Source organism: Heliangelus exortis, chromosome 2, assembly GCF_036169615.1.
Source record: "Heliangelus exortis chromosome 2, bHelExo1.hap1, whole genome shotgun sequence".
Classification (NCBI taxonomy): Eukaryota; Metazoa; Chordata; class Aves; order Apodiformes; family Trochilidae; genus Heliangelus; species Heliangelus exortis.
Window position 1 is genome coordinate 99,803,546 of NC_092423.1, and position 15,767 is coordinate 99,819,312.

At 41.0% G+C, this 15,767-nt stretch overlaps 1 long non-coding RNA gene across 1 annotated transcript; it reads left to right on the forward strand.

Annotated features, from left to right (window-relative positions):
- The first annotated feature begins 1,410 nt into the window (after positions 1–1,410).
- LOC139793072 (uncharacterized) lies at positions 1,411–2,937 on the forward strand. The gene is made up of 2 exons (XR_011724482.1): positions 1,411–2,310; positions 2,758–2,937. It is a non-coding gene; the product is annotated as an uncharacterized lncRNA (long non-coding RNA).
- Positions 2,938–15,767: the final 12,830 nt, after the last annotated feature.

Sequence of the window (15,767 nt, forward strand, 5' to 3'; positions counted from 1 at the left end):
TTCCCTGGTTTCTCAGTTTTCCATTTAGTGCCTTAATACAAGGCTGCTCTGTTCAAAGAGTGCAACTGAATCTTGCTGCAGTGTCCTTCCCCTTTTCAAGGAAACTAATGGAGCTACTTCACTTTCTTGTCGTGTTGAATTCCCTCAAGGTCAGCAAGCCCTTTGCAGCCAGTTGATTTATTTTGCTTGGTGTAGTGAATGAGATAACAAGTGCAAGCTCTAGGCTTTCATCTACCCATCCGGAGGACAAAAATGAGAGGGCTTCTGCTTGCAAACATCTCACTTCTGACACAGGTTTCTCAAGATATTGTCTGAGATGCAAGAGCTTTGGTTGGAGGCAAAGCATTGCACAATGTGGGTATCATAGAATCATAGAATCATAGAATTGGCTGGGTTGGAAGGGACCTCAGAGATCATCAAGTCCAGCCCTTGATCCACTACCGCTGCAGTTACCAGACCATGGCACTGAGTGCCACATCCAGTCTCTTTTTAAATATCTCCAGGGATGGAGATTCCACCACTTCACTGGGCAGCCCATTCCAATGCTTGATCACCCTCTCTGTAAAGAAATTCTTTCTAATATCTAACCTAAACTTCCCCTGGCACAACTTGAGACCGTGCCCTCTTGTCTTGCTGAGAGTTGCCTGGGAAAAGAGACCAACCCCCCCCCTGGCTACCCCCTCCTTTCAGGGAGTTGTAGAGAGTGATGAGGTCTCCCCTGAGCCTCCTCTTCTCCAGGCTGAACAGCCCCAGCTCTCTCAGCCTCTCCTCATAGGATCTGTGCTGGAGTCCCTTCACCAGCCTGGTTGCCCTCCTTTGGACCTGCTCCAGCACCTCAATATCCTTCCTGAACTGAGGGGCCCAGAACTGGACACAGGACTCAAGCTGTGGCCTCACCAGGGCTGAGTACAGGGGCAGAATCCCTTCCCTGGACCTGCTGGCCACGCTGTTCCTGATACAGGCCAGGATGCCATTGGCCTTCTTGGCTACCTGGGCACACTGCTGGCTCATGTTCAGCTTCCTGTCAATCCAGACTCCCAGGTCCCTTTCTGCCTGGCTGCTCTCAGCCACTCTGTGCCCAGCCTGGAGCTCCCCATGGGGTTGTTGTGGCCAAAGTGCAGGACCCGGCACTTGGCCGTGTTGAACCTCATCCCATTGGAATCAGCCCAACTCTCCAGTCTGTCCAGGTCCCACTGCAGAGCCCTCCTGCCTTCCAGCTGATAGACACTTCCCCACAGCTTAGTGTCATCTGCAAATTTGCTGATGGTGGACTCAATCCCTTCATCTAAATCATCAATGAAGATATTAAACAGAACCGGGCCCAACACTGATCACCACTAGTAACCGGCTGCCAACTGGATGCAGCCCCATTCAGCACCACTCTCTGGGCCCGGCCCTCCAGCCAATGTATAGGAAATTCTGTGAGTGCTCTCAAACTTAGAGACTCCTGTGTATGTTTTCCTCTGAACAAGGACTAGAGGGTAACATTAAATAATTTGTACATATTTACAAGTAGCCTGCAAGCATCTGTTACTTCCTCAATCAATAAGTCAGCAGATAATTTATTTTTGAATGAGATTTTAGCATATGTTTGGGGTTTTTTTTTTCTTTTTATAATGGATTTAATTGATAGGACTTGGCAGGCTTTTGTAAATGCAGCAAATGGGCATTTCAGTCTATTCATGTTAAGATGGCATCACACTTTATTCCTGTCCATTTCCATAAGAGAATAGTGGTATTCACCTTTAGGTTCTGGTGGAAAGGATGTCTTGCAATCCTTCCTCTAAAGCTAAGAATTACTCAAGCTAATGAGAGAAGAAATCTCTGTATGCAGACTTCATTGAATTATTGCTCTGGAGATAGTATTTTTCTATCAAGGACAAGGTCTGAGATTTAAGAGAAAGGGATGTAAGTGATAGTAGAAGAACTGATGAATGCATGAAAACAATTGTTTGGAAATGTCTTTGAAACTTTTTTCTAGAAATGAGTTAATTAATTATTTATATCTTTAAATCTATAAATTTATTTAAAAGAATACCAAGGTATTGATATTAGGATGAAAAGAATACCAAGGTACTAGGATGCAAAGCTGTCATGACCTAAGGCAGAAAATCTTTCAGGGTTAATATTGTGTCAAAAATGGAAAAAAAAATGGTAAGGATTAATGTTCTGTTTTCACAAATGTTTTTCACATTTTATTAAATTCTCGCCATTTATCTTGAATGGATTGTACTTGAGCTGGGAAGGAAGGATGCTGAGAAAAATGGCAACTTTGATCTGCAAAGTGGAACAACTTCCACAGAAAAAAAAGTAAGTAATCTAGAGCCCTTCAGCTTTGAAAACAAACTGTAGGAGGGAAGAGGGGGATGTGACAAATTTTGTAATACCACGAGTGATACAAGAAGATGATTAAAGAGTGGCTGTTCATTATTTCTCACAGAATGAAAGCTACAGAGTACATGGTGAAATTATGTGGTGTCAGGTTTTAAGAGCAAACAAAAGCAAGTTCTCTTTCCATGGAGTGAATGATTAAACATTAAACTCAATGCCATTGAGTCAAAGTTTAAGGGTCTCAAAAAAGGATTTGGAAATAATGACTAGAGACCCTGTATATCATGATATCCTAAATGAGGTCATTGCAAAAGTAATTAATGACTTTGAAGACACTGTAAGTTGAGAATTCTAGCTCTGATGCTTATGTCCTGGTAATCAGTCATTTTTATCTGAATGTGACATATTAATCATGTGTTTCCCCAGGAGATCTTTTAAGTGTTGTAGGTGAAAAACAACTGCAATAAGACACTGTCACCTTAGTGAACTAGAACTGAGCAGACTCCAGAGAACGACACTGCTTGAAAAATGTGAATGCTCTTATGGACATCATGTCATCCTTTGTGTTTTGTTGCTGTGAATAAATAAACACATGCTTCTCCCTCAGCTCAGTTCAGCAATGTCATCTTCCCACACATACTACCTATGAGACACAGAATGGATTCCTGGTTTTGATTCACTGTGTGGGTAAAACACTACATGCCATCCTAATCTTCCTAGGAAGAGAAGACTGCCTCACTCACCAGTCTTTTGGCTAACTAAGAAATAACACCTGGAAGTTTTAGTCAGTCTCTGCCATGTCTTTTTTAGGCAGATTAGCAACAGTTCCCTATTAGACACTGACAGCAGATGGATTTATGCTGCCAGGGAGCAAAATGGAGCACAAAATGTCACTCTGAAAGGCTGAAGCTGGAAATATGGGTGAAAAGAAACACAAGCTTCTTTCTTCCACTCTAGCTGTGTGCTCTTCTCCAACATCGCTGAGAAAGGTACTTTTGCAGTTTATTAATTCTCAAGAACTATTAGTTCTTAATGTGGAAAAAAGCTGCCAGTTTGAAGGCATTTAGATTCTTGATGCATCCAACCAAGCTGCTAACGCGATGAATCAATCTCACCTGCAGTGCCCAGTGCTGAGCTCAGCATCACTTTGCATTCAGCTGCATCATCCTGCTGAACTTTGGTCCCTCATGCAAACCCACGGGGTACAGGTATCATCTTATATGGGCAACACTCCCTCCTGTGAAGTCAGTCATGCCTAAATAAATTCAAATGCACCATCTGGCATTTGAGTTAGCAGCAGGTATTGGCTTTCTCTGAAGAGCAGGAATTCAGTTTAAAAACAGCAAGCAGTTTTTTGTGGGTTTTTTTGGTGGTAAAGCTGAGGGAAGTCCACAGACTCATTAACAACTTAATGACCAAATCAGCTTTGACAAATGAAAGCAAAGAAGAACAATGGTTATAGTAGGATTAATTTATGATGGACAGTATATACATTAGGACACTAGTATGGTCTTTTCACAGAGTATTTTTCTTATATGTGTGTGAAAAACAGAAAACCCACTGTTTTTGACTCTTTTTTTCACCTGAACTCAGGCTTTCTTACTTGTGTCCCTAGTTTTTGGGTTCAGTCTTAATTTCCTTCCTTGCAGCAGAATCCTGGTATACTCACCTCAAACATCTATTACTGACATTTTTTTCTCCAAACCCTTCCCCATCTTCTTTAACCTCACTAGAAGTGATTCTGCATTCTGTATCTTATTTATTATTTTCAATCTCATTTGCAACTCCTGGCTCGTGGAGGTTTTGTTTTTGCCTTCCTTCTTCCAAGACACACCTCAGAGGACCATCGCTCTTTCATTTCCCTCAGCCTGATCTATGTAGGCAGACAAAACTCTTAATAGTTGGAATGTACATGTGTACAGGGGAGGGAGAGGCAGGAAAATATCCACATTCAGACTGCAGACTTACTTCCAGAACCAAGTACCATGCAACTTCCTGAAGTCCTGCAGAGGGTAGGCATGAGATGCCTGAACACCTCAGCGTCCTGGCCTGGTGTGATTTGATCAGGTCAGAGGGGAGTTATGGTAAGGAACTGCAGGCTGGTCAGGGAAATGTTTTAACCACTGGGACAGTTTTCATCTCACTGTCACACTCCACAATTGCATGGCTTAAAAAATGTAGGAAGTTCACCATGACAGGCTGATGACCTGGAGAAGAGGACCACTAAATCTTTTAATTTTTGTTTTCATTTTACTGTGAGTAGTACCAGTAAACAAGGAATCCTTTGTAAAGGCTGCTAGACCATCTGCAGAATATTTGGATGAATAACTGACACTTGAGTTAAGAGAGGGAGAGTAATCCTAATTTGCTTTGTAAATCAGAGTAAATCAGAACTTATGAAGAGTAGATAGTGTAGAACATCAATCTGTTGTTTACAGTCACTACTTAGACTGTCATTGACATTTTGAAGCCCCTACATAGCACTGTTGATTACAACAACTATTAATAAAATATGTTTATGTATATTTATTTGGTTGCTGGGATTTTGTTGTTTTTGTTTGTTTTGTGTTCTGTTGTGTATTGGGTTTTTTTTTTCCAGAAATTCATCAGTGTTTTTTAAAACACACTCAAGATCTCATCGCTCCACAGATGTTTTATTCTTCCTGCAGAGTGGGAGCACATGTGGACACAAGCCTGAGTTCCCTGAAGAATAGGTGGCCATACTCATTTATCACCTGCAACCCAGAGAGAAAGCAGCCTGCCTGCTGCTCCAGACTGAAGCAGGGACAGAACTGGGCCCTGAGTGACCAACAAATGAAGCTGCAACACACTGCTGCAGTGCAGAGCTCTGCAGGCTAAATAACCATCATGACAAGATGAGACTGGATTGGGAAGGAGAGACCTGACAGAGGAGGAAGAGTGCAGGTGTCCAGCCTCCCTCCTGGCTCCAACCCCTTCACTGTTTTTCTTCTCATAGGATTTTACTGTGGAAAAAGTATTTTATGTTGTTGCTAATGCTAAGGAATTAGCAAAAGTGGTTGAACAAGCATTCTGTCCTGTTAGGTATTAGCTTAATTTGTCTAGAAGATCCTAAAGCAAAAATTCCTTAGGTTTTCATTTTGATTAAAAGTGACTCAGATGAGATCTTTATACTTGGGCTGCAGGTTACAACTCAGGCTGCCAGCATGCAGGGAACCTAAGAGCTGATTTTTCTCTTTCCCTGGACAATTGAGACTGATGTGCAAGGCAAAAGCTGAAGTGCCAGTCTAAAGCAAGGCTAGGAGCTCCTTCCCCTTGAGCTATCAACCCACAAGGTAATGGATTAACCCAGTTAATCCCTTGGATGTTGTAATCTCAAACACAGTTGTCACCTATTTCTTCTGCTATGCAGTAACAGATGACCAAATAGCACAGGGGTAAAATGCATGTATCTGAGAGGAAAAGTTAGGATGTAAGCTCACAAAACAAGAAGAGAGTTTTTTAGAAGTAGGTACAAAATTGTGACCAGGGGATGAACAAATGGCTCTCACAACTGATTTTCCTAATTAATTTCAAAATAATTCTCCTTGACTTGTGGTGCACAAATCTAACAGACTGCCAGAGAACTCAGTGCTGCTGCCCTCTGATCCTCTCTGTCTCCTTTTGCTTCCTTCACTGCTGTATTAAAAAATTGTTTTAGAAGCTATCTGAGCAGGAATCTTGTATGCTTTCTGAGCCCCTTGAAGCTGAAGTAGGATACCTAACATTCTAGACTTGACTTGAACCTGCTATCATCAAGAAACAAACATACTTGTGGCACAACAAAGGTGAAAAGATGAGCATAATGGATGAAATCTTGCTCTCAGTTCCATCCATGTATCTTCATTTGCTTCAGTGAAAAAGCCTAAATGTACCTTAGAGTCAAACTTGTCTCACTGTGAGGAAAGAAGAGAAGCAGGAATGTTAAAGGTCATTGGTAGTTATTGAGTCCTGGAGAGAAGGGTGATGGATGGGGATTCACTCTAGAGCTTGCTATGCTGAGAGCAGGCTATGATCTGTTTTTTGATGCCAGTCTACACCTCCTCCTTCAAAAGGCATGATATGGTAGCTGTGCTGCTCATACTCTGATGCCATACACACTGAGACCTTGAAGGAATTTATACAAGGGAACATCTTTGGTTTTAGTTTTTGTTTTGACTTGAACTTAATCTCCTCATAATTTTATAATTTTTTAAACATGCTTCCTACCAAATGTCATGGAGGCATCCATAAAAAATTAGGTAGCTGAAAATAACCTTCCTTGGTCTGGATGCTATGTTGGGCTTTTGTGATATGTCACAAAAATTTGGTATACACCACTACAGAGAGTTTTGTCTGTTCCATGTGTAGAAGTGATCACACGCTAGCTTGCAATTACATCTCAGCCTTCAGATCAATTTTTCATTTTAAAAGCAATTCTGGGTGAAGAACTTGGTATCTACCTACAGTCACATTTATTACTAGTCAGTCACATTCCTGCAGTTTGAAATCCTCTATCTACTGGGACAAAGGCAGTACAAGTCAAATGTACACAATTCCTCTGTCAGTTACTTTTTTCCTTGGAGCTAGACAGACCTCTTTCAGAAATCAGAGAACAGTTTATTTCCACGCATTAAATATGCTCAGGTTCCACAGGTGGTCTTGAACCAGGTCTTCGCATAACCTTCAATTAACTAAAAGTAACTTTTAAATTTGGTATTTATTCCTGACTCAGACACACTTTTTAATGAATAATAAAAAATCTTGATAGTTTTCAGATAGCAGGAGCATCAAACCAATAGTGCAATAATTTATTACTCAGAAAATAATGGTTTTCTGAGTTTATTTTACTACTGTCTGAGTACATTTAAATCATATATTCTATGAAAATGTATAGTTGATTGGAAACTGAAAGTAGCTCCTTATACTTCTCATATCTGGTAACTGCATTATACTGTCTCAAATGAGAGAAAAGAAGATAATAACATCTAAAGAAGTGGTGTCTTATTCTTGTGGTTTTAAAAACAGATCTCCACACGAAAGCTGTTGAAAATCAAGCGTCAAATGAAGGAATACCAAAGAAACTTTAATGTGTTAGCTTGACCAACTGGGAATAAAGCCAGATGCTTTCTATGGAAATATGTCCATCAAAATATACCATGCCTTTAAAAAATGATCTAGAGACTGATTAGTCTTGTCATTTATCAGGAGGGTGAAATACAAAGACAATTAAAAGCAGGTTAGGTCACTTGAGAGAGGGCACAAAATGTGATCTGTTGTGTGTTTCTTCTCCCTTTATTTCATCAAAGGGTTATGGCTATAATCCAAGCCAACAAAAGAAAAAAAAAAAAACCAAAACCAACAACAAAAAAGCAACCACCACCAACAAAATACTGAGCTAGTTTTCCCATGTTAAAACCCAGCTTCATTGGAGAGAACACTTTAAAATCAATGAATAAGCTTGACAGGAAAGTTATGGTGACCTTTCATCTTCTAGCTTGGGGCATTGCCTGTGGTGTACCTTAAGCACACTAATTTCACCTCAAGCACCTCAGGAAATGGGTTTTCACCAGGAAACTGAATACTTGGATTGAATGTATTGTTGGTTTATAATTCTTGTGTGATAAAAATGGGTGTTTTTTCCTTCTATATTGTTTAAGTCTTTCTTCCCCAGCATGTTTTTAAGTGCTTTCCAAACAGCTCTTCTTTCCTTGGTATTTTTATCCTTTCTAGATAAGACTGTCAAAACCTCTCAAACTTGGCTTATTGCTGTTCTTACCAGAGCCAATAGCTAAAGCACTTGGTGTTGCAGCTTTTCATCTGTTGCAATCAGTGGATACGACTACTTACCCCACAGGTGCTATGGAAAATTTGCACTGTCCTTTTTGGATTCAACTTTGTGTGGAAATTTACAATTGCTTGCACTTCTGGCAGCTGCAGCAGCAATAAAGAAGCTCTCCCTTGGATGCAGAAAATTTGCTGTGACATTATTTTGGAATTTAAAGCAGAATGACACAAGCTTGGCTGAAAAAAATAGAACACCCTGCATCTGCATTCCTTCCATCCAGTTTCACAAGCAGCAAATGCAATCTTTCCCACTGTGAGAGTGAGGCAAATATATAACATAAATAGAGTAATAACTACTTTCCACCAGGAATGACAGTGTTGATTTTCAGTCAGCACAACCTATCCTAACACCATGCATAATTCAGCCTTTTAAAGGTACTGAGCTCTAATTAGATTTGCTTCCACACAAGTAGTCAGATTATCTTTATACATTCTGGACTCAGACGTCTCTGAACTCTGCCTGAGAGTTAAGCTGCTGAGAATGAAGTTAGTATCACAAAAATAATGATTTAGACTTCCAAGGAAACTTCCCTCTGAGAAAGGGACAGTTTGCTTTAAAGTGCTTTTTCACAATGGCTTCAAAAGCCATGCTTACCACATTAAAAAAGAATTGAGTCTAAAATGGGGAGAACGTAGCAAATTAATACAAAATATGTAATCCAAGGATCTGGTCTCATGGACAAAAAGCACAGATTTAACCTTATTCACAGTGAACTGCTTGATTCAATCAATAGTTTACTTGTATGAATAATAGTCTGCACCTTTCTCTGTGTGCAGCCTGAGAGCCTTCTGTTTAGAAAATCGTACTGATTGAGTGGATTCTTGATTACAGATGATGAAAATCCTCTGCTTTTTATCTTTAAGTCATTGCCAAATGAAAAAATATAGAATTTTATTATTATGACTCTTATAGTGGTTGTCTACCTTAGATTATCTCCTAAACTGACTAGTTTATAATAATTCAAAGAGGAATTAATTTTTTTTCATTATTTCTGCTAATGACTGAGATATTGTCCAGAGACCAAGAATCCCTTTTTATACTAAGTTTTCAGGGGAGAACTGTAAATAATGTACAGTGGCTAAAAATCTGCATCAGTTCCTCAGAGGAGTCTCAGAGGATTTAAAGGACTGTTCTCTCCCAGAAACTTGGTGGTACTCATTTCAGCACTGACTTGATGACTCTCCTAAGCACTTCCATCTTTCATTACCAATTTGATATTCATGTACCACTTTTGGACTCCAGGTGATCTTGAGCCTCTTTTGAAAGAAAAGGACTAAGATATAAATTTCAGGGTCCTGACTGCACTGAGACATTCTGCATCCTCTTATCTTGCCACCCCAGGGATTTAGTGGCCTGTGTGTTGAAGAGCAGCCCTGATGTTGTGTAGCCATATATCCTGGGATCAGGCTGCTGTGAAAAGAGGTGTGGGAAGTCTTGTCAAGATCCTTGTCAAGGGCCTTCCCTTCCTTGACTTGGGAGCAATGAAGCACCAGGCAGCTGCTCATTCACTCCTTTTCTCCAGTGGCATGGGGAGGACAAAATACAATGAAAATCTCATGAGCTGAGACAGAACAGAAAGGGTTCACTCACCAACTGTGGTCACAGGCAAAACAGACTCTACTTGTGGAAAAAATTTAATTTGCCACATATCAAATCAGAGAAAGACAATAAGAAACAAAACCAGATCTTAAAAATACTTTCCCCTACCCTTTCCTTCTTCCTGGACCCAAATTACTTTACTCTTGATGTCTCTACCTCCTCTCCCTCAGTGTCCCAGGTGCTGCAGCTAGTTTATCACCCATGGTCTCTGCTGCTCCTTCCTCCTCAGGAAGGAGGCTTCCTCACACCCTTCTCCAGCTGGCACACAGGGTCTCTCCCACAGAAGACAGTCCTCCAGGATCTCCTCTGACAGGAGGCCTTCCCTCAAGATGCAGTCGCTTCAGAACAGACCACTCCAGTCTGCTCCCCATGGTGTGGGGTCATCCATGGCTGCAGCTTCACATCTGATCCTTCATGGGCTGCAGGAGGACAGCTCTCATCTCACCATGGGCTGCAGGGGAGCCTCTGCCTCAACACCTCCACCCCCTCCTTCCCCACTGATGCTGGTATTTCTGCTTAGGTGTAGCTCTCATCTTCCCCCTCTCCTCTGCACTGCATGTCTTTTTGCAGTTTCCTTTTCCTCTTAAAGATGGTGATTGTGGAGGTGTTATCAGGGTCACTGATGGGCTCAGCCTTGTCCAGAGGCAGGTCCAATTTTGGAGCTGGGGGAGCTTCAAGCATCTTCTCACAGGAGCCAGCCCTGTGCCTCTCTCTCACTACCAAACCTACCAAACCAGACCCAACACTGAGCTGTTCTGTAGGTACATCTGTGCCTGGCCTGCTGATTGCCACCTCTCCTTGCCCACTTGGCTACACCGCTTTACCCTAAACCTTCCTTGTCACTGCAGACCTCCCTCCCACCTGGCTGGGGTTAATGTCACTGAACTTGCTCTGCTCTTTGTGCTTGAGTGCCTTGGGGCTGCGCTCTTGGTGGCAAAGTCCCTGCTCCTGCTTTTTTTGCTCTCAATCTTGTCCCCCAGCTTCCCTCCCCACGGTTCTGCCTGACCCAGAGGGCTGTAACACAGCAGTTTTACCCTCACACCATCGTTCTGAGTACCAGTGCTGCACTAAGGGACCTTTCAATAACTAAAGATGGACTAGGAAGAAGAACAGCATCACCTGGTACAAGCAGGAACTGAACAAGACCCTGTTCACAGAGACCCTACTCCAGCCCTTAAATCTGTTGTCAGTATCACAGAGTGGAACTCTGGCAATGAAATTTGTAGCAGATGAAGCCTTGGATTTGCTGGAAATAAACCTATATTTTAAACATCCATGCTAGGAAGCTGAGTCAAAGCCAAGCTTATTATATACAGTTGTGTCTGGAGAATGAGAGAAAGACGTGCACAAAAGAAACAGGAGCCACAAGCTGAGAAAGAAGCTCCATTATGAGTTTGAATTAGATTAAATTAAGGAATGCAAACTAATGCTTTTGAGGAAAAGAATCCTACATATCCTTTTTTTACCAAAGTATTAGTTTGCAGCCCTACCTATATTTATTCACTGATGGGGTTTTAATTGCTTATTACCACTGGGGAAAAAGATCCTGCAGTCTCTGCATTTAGCTCTTTGAAAACATCCGTGGAAATCAAAAGACAAATCAAAGGACAAAAATTATTAAGGAAGAACTGAAAAACAAGAAGAAACATTAAGCTCTGGCATAAATCCAGTAACAGTTTCTGTAGTTTTGGTTCTCTGATCTCTAAGATGGTAGAGTATGACTGAAAAAAGAAATCTGGAAAGAGGATGACCTTCTTTCTTGTGCTAGCCTTGGCATGGTAGAAAACAAGACTTTTCTTTTTTTTTTTTTCTTTTTTTTTTTGTGGCCTAGATATGCTTTTTAGCAGTTTTAATCCCTTTGAAGCTGGCTGTTATAGCTGTGACTGGCACTTTGTGTTGAGTTTCCAGCACTTGAGCTTTTTCCCTCCAGGCTATTTGATGGCAATTCTTACAGTACTGGAGGTAATTCTCACTAGACTGAGTTATGATTACTGAGTTATTATTACTGCTAATTTTGGAAAAAAGTAAGTCAAGCATATAGCTGGGAAATGCTTACAACCATCTGTGATATGTCAGCCATATAAATAAACTATCCATTTTTCTTTCCTTTTACTAGCAAAACTACCATCAGGACAAAAACTCATCCTATTTCATTGCAAAATTTCCAAGCCCTGCTGGAGAGTTGAAATTTCACAGAACCTCTTCTGAACCAAGAAGGAAATCAGCCTGCAAAAGCCACAGATGTGGAGCTGCAGCATCTGCAAAGTTTCTGCACCAGTAGAGTCTAATATCTGAAATATGAAGAAGCAAGGCTTGTTGCATACCTGGCTGCAAGCTGCCAGTTCACTTGCTCCCATTTTTTTGAAAATTCAAAACAGGCAAAAAGAGAACACTTATCTTGCCAGAGATGTATTTTACAAGAAACAGTGTGGCACACGGCTTTGGTGAAGCCAAAACTAGGATGGGGATTTTCTCTAAACTCTAAATCCCTAAACTAATAATGATTTGACAGCATTTGGGTTTTCCTACATAAGCTTTTCTGCCCTGTATGGACCATTCTCATACAGAAGAGGAAAGGGGACTACTGGAGTTACCAGGGATATGGAACAGAATTGAGATAAAAATCCTTTCTCTTGTATGGAATTTCCAGTTTTATTGCAATACAAATGTACTTAAGCTAATGTACTCATAGGTTTTATAAATATTTTAAAGTAAACACATAATAATAATAATAGTTGTTTCTTTTGTGCCTAGATCTTTTATACCAATTCAGACTGGGAACCACAGTCTGAACGCACAAATTTATAACAGGGTAAGTTCATTCTTGTAAAATTTAAATTAATCCTCATTTATGCAAAACAAGAGAGACAAGAACCAAGCCCCACATTTCCACATGGAGGACTTTTTATTAAAGTTGCCATTCTAGGTTTCTCACTCCCTATCTGTAAATTTACCAACTTCAGCTGCAATATTACTCTTTATAAATGTTTGCATAGCACTGAAGAAGCTTCTATTAGTGAGCAACCAAAAAAAACCCCAAACTTGTCCTCTTTTCTGATGTGCCACTCCTGACCCCTCAATTAAGCAGGTCAGATTTCTCATCAGCTGCCATGCTTCATTGCACATCAATTCTCCAAAGAAATCTAGCAGCCAGAAACGGGTATTTATGGCAGCCAGAAAATCAAGTTGATTTAAAAATGTTCTCGGGGTAATATTTTGTGAAGAGATTGCTCTGGTATGTATGATAGCACTGCAGGTCACAGATGGCTCCTCTGTTATGTATCACTCTGTGAAGTGTCTGTCTACGTGGCTCTGGCGTTACAGTCAGCTTGAAGCAGTAATTGAAACCAGAACAACCCTGCTTGCACCAGAGATACTTGGGAAATGGAAAGTAAACCAGACCTGTTTTTTTGGCTTTGCCAAGTCCGTTTTGCATCGTGTGTTAATATATTCCCTACTGGGGAATATATTGGTGCACTTAATATACACTATACTGTCCACCCCCTTCCTTTGGGAATGTCATCACTTTGCAGGGCTGCTAAAAATGGCTTGAGAGAGGATCTAGCATCATCCTTTCTGCACTATTTTTTCCTCTGTGTGTATTCATGTGTGACAGTTTTGGCAGGTGCCTTGGAAAATCTACTGTGCATTTTTTTCCTTGATTATTTTTTTTCCCCCTATCATTTTTTAAAACCATGGGTTTCAAACAAAATTAGCTCCACATAGGGCAATAGCCTGTTTAGGTTCAGGTAGGATAATACCAAGAAAATAGTTTTTTTCTGCTTGCTGCTGCTGGTACTAAAGGGGCCTCACTCTACTCACTCTGCTGCTCTGAGCTCAGCAAGTGGCCCCAAACATTTTCAGATGTTGAGGGGGTCAGTGAATTTGGCTTCATGTTTTAAAGCAGTGCAAATCTGAAAGCACACAAATAAATAGCACAGACGGAGGAGCAGAGCCCTCAAAAAGACTGATACTGCTGAATTGCTCATGTTCACGTGTCAGAAATAGGTATTATTGGATATGTGAAATAATCCCCTGTGAATCAAGGGTTTTGATGGGAATTCAGTCCTCATTCTGAGAGACACTGTCACACCATGGAAAAGAGGTACAAATTTAGGCCTAAAATAATTAAACCAGAGTTTTAGAACAGTGTAAGTGGAAGAAATCTAATTGAAATTTCTTTTTATAAGCAGTAAGAATATACTGCAAAATGTGAGTGAAAACTATTACTTTTACTATTACTATTTTACTATTACTATACTTTTTTTCCTAAATTTATTTTTCTGAAAATAGAGTTTAATTACAAAAGCTCTGAACCAAAAGATGAACAGAAAAAAACATCTAAAAATATCCAGCCACTATTAGCAGTTTCCAAACATGCCTTGTAATTTGTACTGGCCTGGAACAGAACCCTTCTTGCAAATCACAGTCCCCAGGTGCCAAGGTAATAATGAGACACGTTAGAAATTGTACAAAAATAAAAAATCAGATGATACCATGGGCAAACTGAGCAGATGAAGAATTAATGACACTTGGAGGATTCCACGTGAGGATGCTCTCTCTACACAGCAGAGAACAACACTGAAACTGTGCCAAGTGAATCAGGTATTCACCACCTTTTGTCCATTTTCAGGCAGATTTGGTTGAATCAGTAAAGCAGGCAAAACTTGGGAGTTCAGCAGCTGGAGAGGATTAAATGGGTTCTGGAAGAGATCTGGAAGTCATTAAAGGTGTGGGAGTGGGAGAAAAAATTAAAGGTTCCTTTTCCTACGGCACTGCAATCCTGGAGAACTTGAATAGCAAAGGAGAATTTGCTCCCTGGCATTTTCTCTGCAGGAATGCTCAGCATCAAGGAGGTAGGTTGCTTATTTGCTCAGCAGTGACATGTGTTTTTGTTACTACTTGTAACTGGAGTATTTGTAACTCGTAATTCTGCACCTGGGATGGTGTAATCTTGGCTGTGCATATAGACTGGGAGACAAGAGGCTGGAATGCTCCCTGCAGGAAGGGATCTGGGGGTTTTGGCTCATGTGAGTCAGCAATGTGCCTTGTCAGCCAAGAAGGCCAGACATATGCTGGGGTGCATTAGGCACCCTATGGCTAAGTGGTAAAAAGAAGTGATTGCCCCTCTATTCTCAGCATTGGTGCAGCCACACTTCAAATATTGTGTATAGTTTTGGGCTCCATGATATAGGAAGGATATAAAAATATTAGAGTGTGTCCAAAGGAGAGCAGCAAAGAATGTGAAAGGAGTGGAGGGCATGAGGAGTGGCTGAGGATCCTGTTTGTTCATAGGAAAGAGGAGCCCAAGTGATGACCTAGTTGCTGTTTACAGCTGTTTCATCAGGGGGAGCCAAGAAGGAAAGTGCTGCTCGCTTCTCTTCAGTGTCTGGTGACAGGAATAATCAGGGGAAATTCAGATTGGTATTTGGGAAAAGTTCTACACTTAGAAATTTTATAAAGTGTTTTCAGGTACTTGTTATTATTTGGGTATGAGAGAAGGATTTCTCCAGCCTGGCATGCTATGCTTCCTTCCCTGAAGATCTGTTGGACAGGCACATGTTGAAACTCCCATCTACTTTCTGGGCAACCTGTGGTTGTGTTACCCTATTTCAGCTTAAAGTTGTAGGTGGTGCTTCCTGGAAGCTTTATTTCTGTTGCTGGAGAGACTCACATCTCTCAGGGATGGGAAGGGCACTAAGAAGCACCAAGAACCGCAGCTTGTGGTGAAAGTCCCCAAAACACTTTCTGCACTATAAAGAGCTGTAGCTTTCATAGCAGATTCCAACTAGGGGAAACACAACCTGGTAGAGAAAGGAATGATTACAGACTTCCATCACCTCAACACACGTGATCAGGTGTAGTTGCATGCAGGACTGAACAAGTACACAAGAATGACCCAGATCTAGGCCCAGTGCTTTGGGAGTATCTAGGCCCTTCTCATTCAGCCAGATGGGTCTTACTAGCCCAACTACTCAGAGCAAAAGAACCA